A 15,509-nucleotide genomic window follows, 5' to 3' on the forward strand; every position below is an offset into this window, starting at 1 on the left:
AACAGGTACTTCACTCCTGGTTTCAATGGTAAACCACCACAAGAATGACAAATAGCCTACCAACAAAAAACACTATATTCTAAGCAGATATGTTTTAAAAAACATTAATCACAAAGTAAATTTTGTATTTCAAACTAATAGGAAACTTAGCAAATCTGAACAAAACTCACTTCACCACCATGCATCATGGGAATTCTCAGTCATCATGCCTGTTCAAAAATTATGGCAGCAAATCCGAGGGCAACTGGACATTGTTGTTTTAAGGTCCACTATAGGTAGCTGCTGTGGTGTGAAAGTTTAATCCTTTGGCAATGATGTTGTGCTCAAGTTGGGTAAGTTCCCTATCTGACTGTTGTTTGTTTCATGCAGTGTGGAATTATCTTTCTTTTGCACTCCAGGTAAGTTCTTCTGTTTTCTCAGTGTTGCCGGCTTGTGACTGTAGATTTTGGAAAGCCGGGTCTGTCCAGAGCTGCCAACTCTCACGCATTGAGCACGAGAGTCACGCAATTGACACTTTTCACACGCCCTCACGCCATACAACAATTTTCCCATGCAATGGAAAAACTAATGTAGCCTATAAAGCGTCGATTTTGCGGGATGACACTCCACCCAGCTGATGCAACACCAGCGGACACTGTGACAGGAATCATGCGAGCCCGCTCTCGCACAGTGAGTGGCAGACAGTTTGTGATCGGGTAACGTAGCTGAAAGAGTTTTGCAATTATATACAATCTGAAGCACAGCTTTGCTCTGTTGGGAATGTGAGCTGCACAGAGCTGCTGAAGTTAACATGTGAGGATTTGAAGTGTTTTCAGTTAGTTTCATTTTGCACAGGTCTCATCTAAACAGTCCCAAACGGGTTCTGTGTCTGTCTGTCTGGGATTCTATCATATCAGCAGAGCAAATAATGAACAGCAGTCCAGGAGTTTTCAGCTGAATTAAAATGAATTCATTTATCCATGAGGTGAAAAGGTGCCACATTTAAAGAGGTTACTTCCCCAAACAAAGACAAAGGGGAGGGAAGACTAAATCATGAAAGAAAAAGAAATACAGAATGCTTGAAAGCCATTCACCCACTGAATTATATTCTGGTTATTTTATATTTTAAATTGTCGCCTGCTGCCTGAGTTTTGTGTTTCTGTTGATATAATAAAATTATTTCCACCATAAACTGATGTAGAAAAGGCAGGAATTGGTGCCGACAATTTCACCAGAATGCAGAAAATTAAGTGTTTAATGCTAAAATTTTGCTAAAGTAAAACCTATGCGTTTGCTTAATATGAAATAGCCTATAATATTACATACATTCCCTAGAATTAAAAGAAACACAGTCTCTGGTTTGGCACATAGATTCTGGGGGGAAGAGTCCCCAATACATGGTTAGGTTGGTCAAAATTAAGGCTATCATGTCTGGTGGTTGGGATGTATCTGGATCACACTGATCTGACCATGATTATTGACTTGGCTTTTCATCTACACATACATGTGGATGTGCATGCAGGATTAAATTGTGATGACCCCTGGGATATGACACAGAAGGCCTAAATTTAACTAACCTCTAATACCGAATCTCGCAAACTAAATTGAAAAGTTGGCGGCCCTGGACTTTCCTTGCTTTTGGCGTGTTGAGATAGCTGTGATGAAATCAGTGACCTTTTCTAGTACTGCACTGGGCAGATGTGTTTCCAGTTTGTGGAGTTAGCTGTCAAACGCTTTACTCAAGGCTTCAGTGGTTAAGTGGATCTGTCTCACTCTCTTCAGTAGCTGGTATTCTCCAGGATCATTCCAGCTCTGTGTCCTTTCTCCACGGAGCCTAGATGTAGTCTATGTTGTCAGCATCTCAGGTTTAAACGTAGGTGGTTTCTGTAGTCTGCAATTTTCCTGGCTATCCTTTCATACTCCCATACCATTCTGAGGGTGATCATCCCAAAATGCTCTGTGAAGATTCTTAGTCATCAGGTCATTTCCAGTTATCCAAGGAAGGTTAAAATCAAGGAAAGCTGGATTTATATTGAGTTTTAGTTACCCTCTTTTATCCAGCTATTTTGCTTGATAAACCTTGCATTAAAAATCCATAAATAATTTTTAAATGGCCATCTCTCTTGTTAAGAGCCAGTGTTTCTATACATTCCTATGCAGCAGGCTCCACTTTCACTGAGGTTAGTGGGGAAAGAGTAGGTGCGCTGCACAAAGGATGCCCATGTAATCCTGAGGCCAAAGTACAACTACCAGTGGTATGCAAGTGTCCACTGGCATGCAAGCTTCAGCTGCTGCAAATGCTCTACATGGTGAGATAACGGAAGGATTTCGTAACAAAATGTCTGAAATAATGACGGTGATGATGTCTTTCCATTCCAATAACAAAAGATTTGCAGAATATGTCAAAGAAACTAATTTCCATGTTTGTATACCATGGAGCATCTAAGGGAATATAATTAAAAGTGATGATACAAAATGACGATGGTTCATAAATGTCTGTAATCTCAATTTACTGCTCACGGCAGACTAAACTATTAAGTGTCTGTTATATAGGGAATTATGAAAAGTTTAAAAAAACTAAAAGTCGAAGTCGAAAATGATTTTGGTATTTAGGATTGGGCATTTAGTCATTTAGCCATTTAAGATTGGGGATTTGGTATTTAGGATAGGGCATTTAGTCATTTAGCCATTTAGGATTGGGCATTTTGTATTTAGGATAGGGCATTTAGTCATTTAGCCATTTAGGATTGGGGATTTGGGGATTTGGGGATTTAGGATTGGGGTTTTGGGGTTTTGGGGATTGAGGATTGGGGATTTGGGGATTGAGGATTGAGTCGTGTATGCAAATGAGGAGGCGTGTCCCAGAGGCTGCAGGGAGGGTTTGGAAGGGCTGAGGCGCAGAGGCACTTTATGGACTGCAGGGGGAGCTCTGACTGCCAGCACACTGCCATGAAAGCAAGCAGAGGAAGTGAGCAGGGCTGGAGAGAGGACTATCATTTATATTACCATAACTAAAAGTGTACAGCATTTCTATCCATGTGGCCTCACAAACAAAGTCAACAGTGAAAGGAATGCTATCCATCTGACGAGAAAGCAGCGGACAGTACAGCAGATAAGATATGATAACATTACCAAGTTAGCTGTATTAGGCTAACTGTTGCTGACTGCATGAGTTACGTTACTGTTGGTACATGCAGGTTTTAAATGCAGCTATTAACCCCGCTGAGGGCTGTGTGTATAAACTGTAAAGATAAGGTGAAGAAGCTGTGTTTCTGGGTAATAGCACCATGCTGGGCAGGTGACAGGTGTGTGTTTACAGTGTTTGTGTGCTCTGAAAAACATAACAGCGCAGCTATAAAGTCTCAGCCGGCAGACCTAGTATGGTATTATTACTACACACATATGGATGTAACGTTGAGGCCTGATAGACATCCGCTAATCAGAAACAGAGGACACTACCTTCATCACTGCCGATGTCATTGACCAGGGAGTGAATGGTGATTAATGCGATTGTCATCAGTGTTTTCCTATAGTGTCTCCTTTTGTTCTTTCACTTCATTGTGTTTCGAGTGTTCCCGTCTGTCCCTGTGTTTGTTATTGCCCCATGCTCAGTCTCCTGGCTCCTGCTCAGCTGCATATTAGGGCCTAAAGTCTACTCTAGAGGTGTTTGAGGTTAACGCAAGCTAAACTGTTTTTCCCCACTGACTTGTCCTCCCCCCCTGCAGACAAAGATGTTTCACCTGGACATGAAGGACCACTTGGTGTCACAGCTTTGGATCAGCCATCTGCAGCAGAGTCCCTGTCCACTGGGTCACACAACAAGTTGGAAATTACAGCTACAGCTGATTCAGTAACCTCTGGATCCACTCAGGACTTATATCTCTCACTTAGCCATAATTTACTCTTCATTGAAAGGCTTGTATTTTATCTTGCAAAGTTTCTATGTGATCTATAATTACCGTGTTTTATTTTGCTCATTATATTATGCATTAAATACCACAGAGGTGCAGCCTGACAGGAGAAGCTGCTTGTCTTTTATTTTCACCATATATAATTGCTGCTGTTGCACCTGAATTTCCTTTAGTACTGTTATCTTAACTAGTATACAGGATCATACAGCCTATGGACTTGCACAGTTTCTATGATCAAGTGTTGTGCTATACCCAGTCTATGGCTATACCTTATTTGCTTCTAGTGGTGGGTGCTGCTGAAATTAGAAAGATATTAGGGCTAATTTGGCTTTTAGTTATGATTATGTAGTTTGTCATTTGTTCTGCTGTCTTTGCTAATTTGTAGAGGCAGCGAAATAAAAGTGGAAATAGGCATAACATTTCATTATACTTCCAATTTTACGATAATAAAATGTTAAAATCAGTGTTCTTCAATTATGTATAGAATCTTCCTACACCAGGTAATGACAGAAAGAGACAGCGACGTCATCTCACAAGGCCTGACCTGCACACGTTTATTTGACGTCATTTTTTCATCCTGAAAACAAGTCTTTCAAAAACTATTTGTAAGATATAAATATTTACCTTCTGAGCCATGACCATCTAATTTCCAAGTTTTGCAGTTTAAGAAGCAACATTATATATTTAACACAGTCCAGTTCTTCCCCCATTTACATTGATCTGAACTGGCACTATTGACAAAACCTGGACTCCAAATTCCATAGGGCAGGAAAGTTTGTAGTCTCCTTATGCTACGCACACAGAACATAACAGATAGTTAGATATACATTTGAATATGGTAACATAAAACATGGCCTATACAGTTATTACTTTACAAATATACATACACATATACACCCAGGAAGTAATTGTCCAGTGCTTTTTTTAAATTTGTGTCAGGGAGAATGTAAACAGCAGTAAGGTCATAATGGTAATATGGTTTTCTCCAACAGGGTCTCAGCCTTAAAGTTTTTGATCATCCAGTACTTGATGTCACTGATACAGTTGTCAAGGTCATTACTGGGGCTGAGGATATCATGTGAAAGTGAAATACACAACTGAGCCTTGTGGGACCTCAAAGAAAATGTCATAATTGCCAGTTTAAAAGTTGTCAAGAGACACAGAGAATGTCCTGCCAGTTAGATAGGAAGAGAGCCTCTTTAAGACACGGCCACATTGCCCAAATTAATTTTCTAGTTTACTGATTAAAATGCTGTGGTTGACAGTATCTAAGGCTGCAGTCCATTCTAGAAATACTAGGATAGAAGGTTTTCACTGACTGCTTCAAAGCTGTTTCAGTGCTGCGGTTGGTTCTGAAGCCAGATACACATCGTATAGATTGTGGAGGGATAGGTAATTATGCAGTTGTTTGTAGACATCCTTTTCAAATATTTTACTAGGAAAAAGGATATTGGAGATTGGTCTGTAGTTGCTTATCATAGATGGGTCTAAGGGGTTCTTTGAAAAGAAATTGTGGAGGTGCAGGTGCAGGTGCAGGTGGAGGAGTTTAGCTGCTTTATCACCTCTTTGGGATCATAGAGGTAGTAGGTGAAAAATGATGTATCACAGTACTGTGATGGTGTAGGGACATTAGATGAACGAAAGATGACTAGGGTTGGAGATCTGAAGGCATCTGAAGGAAGTTTGTGAATAAGTAAAAGTAAGTTGGGAATGAAAAGAAAACTACAATTCACCATGGCAATGAGTAAATAAAGAGCGAAGTCTCCATTTTAATCCAGTGGTGCTAGAAATATGAATTCATATTAACACGGACCATTTTGTAGCATGTCTAAACTACGTATGAATTTTAATACATTTATGAGAATTAATAACCAATTATGAATTTTAATATTCAGAAAATAATTGTGTAAATTCTCTTGGCAGGTACTTAGAAGTAGACAATACACACAATTCCTTGATTACAGAGAATTTATTAACTAACTAAGGTGATAAAAAGGTGGTTAAATACATCAGAGAAATAAACAATGGCTAAACAATGAGAATGGAGGTTCGATTGTGGGAGGATTTGACTCATACGGCAGAGGAGAACTAATGAATGTAAGCTATGAGTTTAGGAGACAATATTAGCACTATGGGACATCCCTGACCACAGAATGCTTTGTTTGGTCTTACTGCTTGTGTTTCTCCCCGCGGGTTGCTGGTAAACGGCCTCACACTGGCAGAGTCCGTGCGTTCTCGTTTAGGACAGCTTCAAGCCGCCGGCCAGTCGCTTTTTGCTCCGGGGTCCGTCTCGGGGAGGCTTATTGAAGAAACTTGCAGTGGGGGCCTTCCCAGCCCTGTTTCGGGTCAGGTTTAAGTTGTCCTTTGTTACTACTGGCAGGCCACCTGGCGGTGTCCGACCTCCGTGGGCTTAGCTCGATGTATAAAGCTTAAAAAAAAAGAACTTGGTCGTTCTTGAATTAACTAGTGTAACTTAATGAACTTTTAACAAACAAAAGAAAGAAAATAAAAACAAGTAAAGTTGCTGTTAAACGAGGGAAAAATCGATGTCGTGGCACAAAACAAAGACTGATTGGTCTCAACCCCTCTCCTCAATCTCTCTGGGAGAGAAAAGAGGAGTTGAGTCTCCAACTTATTTAATATAAACTGCACAAATCCACACTGTCGGTTTACTACAATTTCAATTATCTTAAAAAACTGTAGAGGAGGAAGGACTAATGATTTAACACTATTACATTTGATTCAGTGAAGCACATCCATTGTTTAATAAAGTGCTGATATCCTTCTGTATGTTGCATTGGATTTATTTAGCTGATGGGGACAAAATGCAGGTGGCAATAACTGAAGATGAAATTATGAATCAAACAGATAAGACAGTTTACTCAAATATCTGTGAATGTAAAGTCACAGTCCAACCCATTAATAAAGATTGTGGTGATTTGCAGTTGAAAATTCGTCTAGGTTCAAATTGACTCTATTTTACATGCATTTTGAAGACTATCTGTAGATGTTCAAAGACTTTGGAACTCCATTTAGTACATACCCAACATTAACCACGGTGCATCCAATTTTGGTTACTGTTTTTGTTAAAATCTAACTAGCAGTTACTCAGCCTCTAGTGTTGAGTTTATGCCCTAACTTAGGAGAGAAGAAGGGTTAATAGCCGCATTTAAAATCTGCATGTACCGACAGTGACGTAACTCATGCATGTCAGCAACAGTTAGCCTAGCCTTTGTATGATGACTAGGGAACATGTTAGTAATCATTACTCAACTTACTTAACATTTTTAGTCTATATAATTTAAATATCTTTGATGAATGATTTATCATAAAAAACAAATGTGAATCACGTAAAGGTTCATAAGTTCATCTTTAATGTGTTTTCACGCTACTTTAACAGGTTTGACTTTGGTCCAATGCTGTGGCTTCCACTCTTTTAACTCTCAGCCAAAACATCAAGCTCCTTTGAATACTTGCAGTGAGAAGAAATATGTCAGTTCTTTCCTGGTGTCGAACCACAAGACCGTTATCGTTTATGTCACTAGGATGTGCAGTTTCCCTCCAAAGCTGCAAATAAATATATTTTTCTTGCTCTGGAATATTTAAAGAAATAGAGTTCAGCCGGAGGTCATATGAATATTAATGGAGTCGAGTGCCAAAAACATCTGGATCACCATGAACGGGTCTGAATGACTTTAAATAAATAAGTGCAGATGAGTTTGTGTAGTAAGAGAGGGCGTACAGATACAAACAAGTCCCATACTAATGTAAATAGCTGATGTATATGTTTGGCACAAAATATTGGCTGTCAACTAACATGTTCCTCTACTTTTAATGCCGTTTGATTAAGTTTAGGCTACTAAAACTGCCGATATACAAAAACTGTCTGCAGACACAGCTACAAGCAGCATGATCAATGTTTGGTGTAGTAAATTTCATCAGTCACCATTGTCTTTTGTAAATATTACCAACTTTCTCCCATCCTAAATGACAGCAAATCTAATCTAAGACCATTATTAGCTAATATATTTTGTTATACTGAAGAAAGTAATGCAGTTAAATGACGTCACTTCTGACAGAACTGTGCCCCACTCTCCCTTAAACACCAGTCACGTTCTGAAATCCACACTCAGTGTATTTTTCTAGCTCATTAATTAATAAAAAATTCCATTCAAAACAACATGTAATTAAGATAACCATGTACATATATTCTGCACGTAATAATGCAATTATACATGACTTTTCTTTCTTTTGATTTCGGCATTATACATCGGCTACCGGCTGCCCTCCTCTCTAAATTTCAGCATCGACCATTGATAAACCCATATTGGTCGACCACTGCTGTGCATGGGGGCTAGAACCTGCAGGCAATTAGCTTATCTTAGCATAAAGACTAGAGGCAGGGGAAAACAGCAAGCCAGGCTCTCAACACACTTAAAAAAACAGACAAGTTGTTGTTTATTTGCTGCAACTATGGCTGTGTTCTAAACAGAAGGCAGTTGCCTCGCTGCCTCGGTACCGTAATAGACAGCTGCCTCAGAAGGCATATCTTTCAAGTGAAGGCATCTCTGTTAATAATAATAATAATAATAACAATCTTTATTTGTAGAGCACTTTTCAAAAAAAAGTTACAAATTGCTTTAACAAGTGTAAAGACAATAATACCCAAGAGACAATAATACAAAACAATACAAGATAAAAAAAAAAGATGAAAACATTGAAAAGACTAAAATACATGTTTAAGATAAATATAAAATTAGTAAAATACAATAAAATAAAAGGGATAAAATAAAGTCACATAAGATCGGGAAAGGCTCTCCTATAAAAGTATGTTTTAAGAAGGGACTTAAAAGAGTTCACTGACTCAGCCGACCTGATTTCCTCGGGCAGGCTGTTCCAGAGCCTCGGGGCCCTGACAGCAAACGCTCTGTCCCCTTTAGTTTTCAGTCGAGACTCTGGAACAGACAACAGACCTCTGCCCGAGGATCTCAAGGTTAAAAGCCTGGCAGCTGAGTTCTGGACAGTCTGGAGTCGATCAATAGATTTCTGGGTTAAAATTGGTAACGGACCGACCCGATACCAGGGACGTAAACGCTGTTCGCTGTTTTAGCTGTTCAAGTTGTCCCAGCTTTTTTCCGTCCTAAAACAGCGGTCCTTTGTGTCAACAGAGACCATCTGGCAGTCCACCATCTTGGTGAGGTCGGCTTAGCCGGTAAATTTCGTTTCTGTCGTAGAGATTGAAGTAGAGAAGAAGAGTTTGCTTTGGCGGAGGCGGTCTTTATCGGCCTCTGCTGGCAACCTGTAGGAGCTACAGACATGCATGCAAGATATCAATCGATTCGTCTCTTCACTACGAAGAGAAAGAGCCCAGTAGGGTGTTCTGTTCTCAAGCTGTCACCTGTAAAGCATGGGAGTGCTTTTTGTCATGTATATTGATTTTCTTTTCTTTCTGATTTTCCAAAACATGGAAAATCGCTAGGTATATTTTTGAAAGATTGTGTAATAACTGTTGTATATCAGTTTCTTTTCATCAAATTTACAGTTACAGTTGTATTCCAGGTGTATTTAGAAGATATTCAGGTGCATTATAATATATCATATGATGGTTTTGATGGTTTATTGCATTAAAATATAGCTTTTTTTACCAGGCGAGGATGAAAATATAATTTTTATCTGTATCGCATCTCCATGTAGTCTGTAATGGTAAAATAAATATGTTAATGTACAATGGATTTAAATTCCTTAGCTGGGCAGGGGATCTCCAGGCATAATTCTGGTCACCTTTCAAAGGTGACCAGAATTATGCATCTAGGCCTAATGGTTGAGGAGATATTACTGATTTATTTTGGGTATGTTATTTTAGGCGTATTTCCTGGAAATAGGTGCCAGGGACCATGTTTAACTTTGATTTCGAACAGCCTTATAGGGCAGCACTTACAGCAGTGTGTGACATCAGCACGCCGTCTTGCGTCTCTAATGGCTGTCATAAGAGACGCCTCCGAAATAACACTGAACAAACTTGGCTGGTTACAGTAACGGGCCAATATGATAGTTCAGTGTTTAGTTTTTGCTAACTTTCCAAAAATCGAAATGAGAAAATTCAAATAAAAATTTTTTTAAAAGAAACCTGGAGCTACAAGAACCCCTGAAGTAATTGTGTCCTGTGTGGCATCTAATTCCACAGGCTACAGTATCAACACTAGAAATTAGGAAGATCTACTAAAAATGGAGAACGTCTCGGGTTACATATGTAACCCTTGTTCCACGAGAAGGGGAACGAGACACTGCGTCGGTGACGACACTATGAGAACGCCTCTGGGCGTGGCAGGGCTGAATCATGAATGAAACTACTCCAATCCTATTGGTGATGCTAGAACATTAGCGTGTGACGGCGTAACTGGAGGCGTATATAAGCACGCCAGCACACAGGACACATCAGCTCTTTGCTATGAAGCAAGGCACTCCAGGCGGGGTGAGGTGTGGCGGACTGACGCAGTGTCTCGTTCCCCTTCTCGGGGAACAAGGGTTACATTCGTAACTCAAACTGCGTCGGTGACGACACTATGGGAACGAGATACCCACTAGGCCGCGCCGAAACCACCGCCTGCCCCCAGCATGCAGTAACCCGTAGGCACGACTAAGAGGAGAGCGCACGGGTGCCAGGTGCAGAAGGAAGGTCCAGACTGTAAAACCGGATGAAAGTGTGAGGAGTGGCCCAGCCAGCTGCCTCACACAAATCCTGGATCGAATCCCCGGAGAGGAAGGCTGTAGAGGCCGCCATGCCTCTAGTAGAGTGCGCCCTCACGGCCATAGGTGAAGGTAAACTGCACACCTGATAGGCCAGGGAAATAGTCTGAACGATCCAGTGGCTGATCGTGTGTTTAGAAGCTGGGATCCCAGCTTTGGGGGACCCGAAACACACCAGCAACTGGTCTGCCTTCCTCCACTGGGAAGACCTCAGAGTGTAAATACTCAGCGCTCTGACAGGGCAGAGCAGATGAAGTCTCCCGTCCTCTGCCGTCACATGAGGTGGGGGATGAAACGCCTGCAGCACCGTGGACCGTGCCAAACTGGACGGAACCTTAGGGACATAGCCTGGACAGGGGTGCAGGATGGCTCTGACCCTCCCTGGGGCAAACTCCAGGCATCGAGGAGAAACCGAAAGTGCCTGGAGATCCCCCACCCTCCTCAGAGAGGTGATAGCGAGGAGAAAGGCCATCTTAAGGGTCAGGTGCTTGGCCTCAGCCGACTCCAGGGGTTCGAAGGGGGCCCCAGCCAACGCTTCGAGAACCACTGCCAGGTCCCAAGTGGGAACTGTGGAATGAGTCACGGGTCTCATCCTCCGGGCTCCACGGAGGAAGCGCACAACCAGTGGAAGCCTCCCCAGAGGCAATGGCAGTGGAACGCTGCAATGGCAGCCACATACACCTTAAGCGTGAATGAGGAAAGGCCAGCAGAGAAACGGTCCTGGAGGAACTCCAGTACCATAAACACCGGGAAGATAACTGGGTCCACCACCCGTTCTCCACACCAGGTGGCAAACACATTCCACTCCAGGCTGTACATAGACCCACAGCTGCCAGAAGGTGGGGCACGGTTGAAAGACCCGGCCCTCCGCCTGGGATAGCAGGTTTCTCCCCAGAGGGACCTACAAGGGCAGGCCCTCCCGGAGCGATATTATGTCCGAGAACCACACTTGGGTCGGCCAAAACAGCGCTACGAGCAGTAGGCTGACACCGTCCTGACGGACCCGCTCCAGAACCCCCGGGAGCAGAGCAACTCAGGGAAAAGCATACAGACGCAGCCTCGGCCACATCTGCACCATGGCATCTAGCCCTAGCAGGGCTGGGGGCGAGAGGGAGAACCACAGTGGAAAGTGCGTAGTCTCTTGAGACGCAAACAAGTCCACGTCTATAGGGCTGAACCTTTTGCACAATAACTCCACCACCTCGGGGTGGCGTCTCCATTCCCCGGGCCTTAGCCCCTGTCTCGACAGCAGGTCTGCTCCCTGATTCTGGGTCCCAGGGATATACATTGCTCTGAGGGACAGCAGTCTCTGCTGGGACCACAGGAGGATCTGATGCACCAGTTTGCATAACGGGCGCGAGCGCAGACCCCCCTGGTGATTCAAATAGGCCACCACTGCCGTATTGTCGGTCTTGACAAGGACGTGGCAACCGCGGAGGGCGGGCAGAAAACTCTTCAGAGCTCCAAATACTGCCAACATTTCCAGGCAATTTATGTGCCACAAGAAATGATGCTCCTGCCAGGTGTTGGAACCTGCTGACAACAGTGTCCACTGCCTCACCAAACAGGCCAGTAGACGTGAGGGGAGCATCAAGGAGGCCTTTTCCTTCTCCTGGATGCCCGAGAGGTTGAGCCAAAAATGGCGCTCTGTGGCCACCAATGCTGCCATGAAGCGGCATGGAACGGGCAGTCTCCTTAGTGACTCGAAGCGCTAAATCCGTAGCTCTACGAAGCTCGGCTATATCCTCCTCAGAGGGGCCCACCCTTGGTCACAGTCCTTCAGCCTGCAGGATGGCCATAGTGTGCTCATTGTGCAAATCAGGAAAGAATGGCAAGGAACGGCGCGGGGGCGGCACGCGGTGCTGCAGAAAACGCTCATTTAGTTTACTGCCGGCCCTTGACTCCTGCACCGCCTGTGGCCAATCAATATTGAACTTTGCCACAGCCCGCGTCACCACCTCCAATAGTTCATCATAGCTGGGTGCAGACTGATGACGTCGGCCCAGCTCCCGGAAGTAATCCTCTATGATGCTAAACACATCTAACTCCTCAGAATCAGATTGTGCGAACCTCTCCGGACTCATACCTCGGGCGGGAGAAGCCGAGAAACGGGCTCCCGAACAGGGAAGAGGGACGAGGACCGGGAAAAGGCCTCAGCCGTCCCGACGCCCTTGGAGATATCACGCTGCGATCCCCATGTCGCCTCAGCGACCGTGGGGCCTGAGCAACGGGGAGAGCGCATCTGAACGTCTTCCGAAAAGAGAGCCGCACGAAACCTCAGCACCCTCAGGGACAGGGCCTCACAATGGCCGCAGGCAGCCCCCTAGAGAGCTGTCTGGGCGTGCGACATCCCCAGACAGGAAACACACATCTCGAGTATCCCCAGCCGTGATGTAGCGTGGGCATGGAAAAACACATTGTCGGAACTGATTACCAGACATGGTCTCTTCTGCTTCGTAAGGACTTCCAGGAAAGACAACAATTTTCTTGGAGCTTTCAAACATACTCAGAGTGCCTGCTGAATAGAAAAAAGCTGAGGTGTCCTGTGTGCCAGTGTGCTTATATATGCCTCCAGTTACGCCGTCACACGCTACCGTTCTAGCAACACCAATAGGATTGGAGTAGTTTCATTCATGATTCAGCCCTGTCAAACTCAGAGGCGTTCCCATAGTGTTGTCACCGACGCAGTGCAAGTTCCCTCGAAGGGGAACAGCAGGTGGCCCGAGGGCCCTTACAGATTAGTCCGATGGTTGAAAGACTGTGAGTAGGAAAAGGAGGCTCTCAAAAAGCAGGTGGAGGTGCTGGAGGCTCAGCTGCAAACTGCTGAAAACCGTGGTGCTTGTCAGGAGGAGAAGGTGAAGCAGCTTGCCACCAACCTGAAACAGATGATCCAAATATTCTCTCTGGAGAAACAAGTGGAGAGGATGAGAAATAATCTCCTTCAAAAGTAAAACAGAGGACAGCAGGGGTGATTCGAAAAGAATTTAAGGAGCTCAAAGTTGCTCGCATGATCAGCTACAAAAGGTTCTCAGCAGAGCTCCAGGATGAAAAAGAGAAAAATAAAGCTCCTCAGCAAGACCTTGAGCAGCTGAAAGTTTCATACCAGATCAACCTGAGGTATAAAACTGAGCTCAAGGCTGAAAGAAAAAAGAGCGACAGCCTTCAGAAACAGCTTGAGAAAGAGATTCAGGACAAAGCAGAATTGGAGCTAGAGAAGCTGGAGGTCATAAAGCATCTGAGGGCTGGGAAGGATGCTCAACTTCAGCCAATGGAGCAGTAGAGCCAGAGCCTGAAGAAAAACACCTCTGAGAAGGAGAAGTCATTCTCCAAAGAGTTGGAGGACCTGAAAGACAAACTGAATAAACAGACCTCAACCATCCAGGAGCTGCTCTCTAAGCTTCAGGCTGAGGAGGAGGTCAGTCAGGGCATCCGAATTGAACTCACTAAGCTCATAAAAAAGCAAAAGGACAAGACCAAAGGCCTGGACAAGGACACTCCCTGCATGATTTACCGAATGTTGTGCCACTGGAGAAGATCAAACACTCTGAGGAAAAGCCGGAGAAGAAAAATAATTCAGACACCAGTTAGTTAGAGGAAGATGAAGAAGAAGAGGGTGAAGCTGGAGGAGTCAGAATCCACCTGAGACTCTGACATCTGAGTGATTATATCTAGGAAAACTCGATAAAACATTTTAAGTAAGTATTTTAATAGCATAGTTGAGTTGGATAAAAAACATTCCACCAGTCTATGCTGGACTTCTTTTTAAGTAATCCACTTTTAGTAATAAAACAGATGAGGATTATAACGCATTCTAGTCTGCTTGTCTTAATTTGTTTTAATGACAGAGTAAAAGGTTTTGAGTATGAAACAGGTCCACATTTCTAAGTGAGTTATAATTCTTGAGGTTTTTCTAAACCAGATTTTTTGTCTTACATTCAATGTATTTACATTCAGTAATTACCTCTATATTCAGTATATTTCATTGTTATTGGTCGAGTCTGCCTTTCCCACAATAAATTCAAATTATATACACAATCACAGGGGATTCACAGGAAATTATACACAATGTCCTTAAACATTATTGTTCGTAATGTTATCTAATAGACAGAAGGCCTCACTGTTCGTTATCTCTTCTACAGCTGTGGACAATGGTAAGTCACTGCTAATACAAGCAACATTTATTGCTGCTAGTACTGTGTTCAAATGGCAAAACACCATGGCTTTTATTGTAAATCAGCCACAAGAAATGAAAAGCATTTGTCAGTGAGCTGAGTGCTGTCTACCACTGATCGCTAACAACGGGCCTCCAAAACAAGAGATGGTCATTTTCATCTGGGGATCATGTTTAATTTTCACATTGGAAAGATGGAACAGTCAAGAGAGCAGTTAGATGAAGATCTACAGACTGAGAACCAGCACACCTCTTACATGTCATCAAGGTAAAATAAGTAGAGAAATATTATTTCAATAATAATATATTACAATATATAGAAATATATTACAATGCTTATTATTACTTAAATTACTTTTTACACTAGGTTTAAAGGCACCTTTTCTTCACATATGGCTTACAATTTGTGTCTTACACCACCACAAATGTAGAAATAACTCTGCAGCTCCTCCATCTCATTAAAACTCACAGATCTGTAGATTTGGTTTGCAAATGATTCTGCACCCTTCCCCTGTAAAATGCCCCGTCAATCAAAACACAGAGAAAAAGGAACAGTCAACCTGCAGTGACATGAACACAAACAATAAACCTGCTAATTACTTAGTCATTAATTATCTGGCAGCTTTACAATGCGGCCCTTTAGATCAGAGAACTGAAAACAATCGCCCTTATTACGCCTCTGCAAACAACTGTGCACTTGA

At 42.9% G+C, this 15,509-nt stretch overlaps 1 long non-coding RNA gene across 1 annotated transcript; it reads left to right on the forward strand.

Moving 5' to 3' along the window:
• Positions 1–2,894: 2,894 nt before the first annotated feature.
• On the forward strand, positions 2,895–3,999 carry LOC119891410. Its single transcript, XR_005442431.1, has 2 exons — positions 2,895–3,476; positions 3,705–3,999. It is a non-coding gene; the product is annotated as an uncharacterized LOC119891410 (long non-coding RNA).
• The last annotated feature ends 11,510 nt before the right edge of the window (positions 4,000–15,509 follow it).

Source organism: Micropterus salmoides, unplaced genomic scaffold, assembly GCF_014851395.1.
Source record: "Micropterus salmoides isolate LMB-PRFRI ecotype aquatic unplaced genomic scaffold, ASM1485139v1 Ms_hic_scaffold_7, whole genome shotgun sequence".
Lineage (NCBI taxonomy): Eukaryota > Metazoa > Chordata > Actinopteri > Centrarchiformes > Centrarchidae > Micropterus > Micropterus salmoides.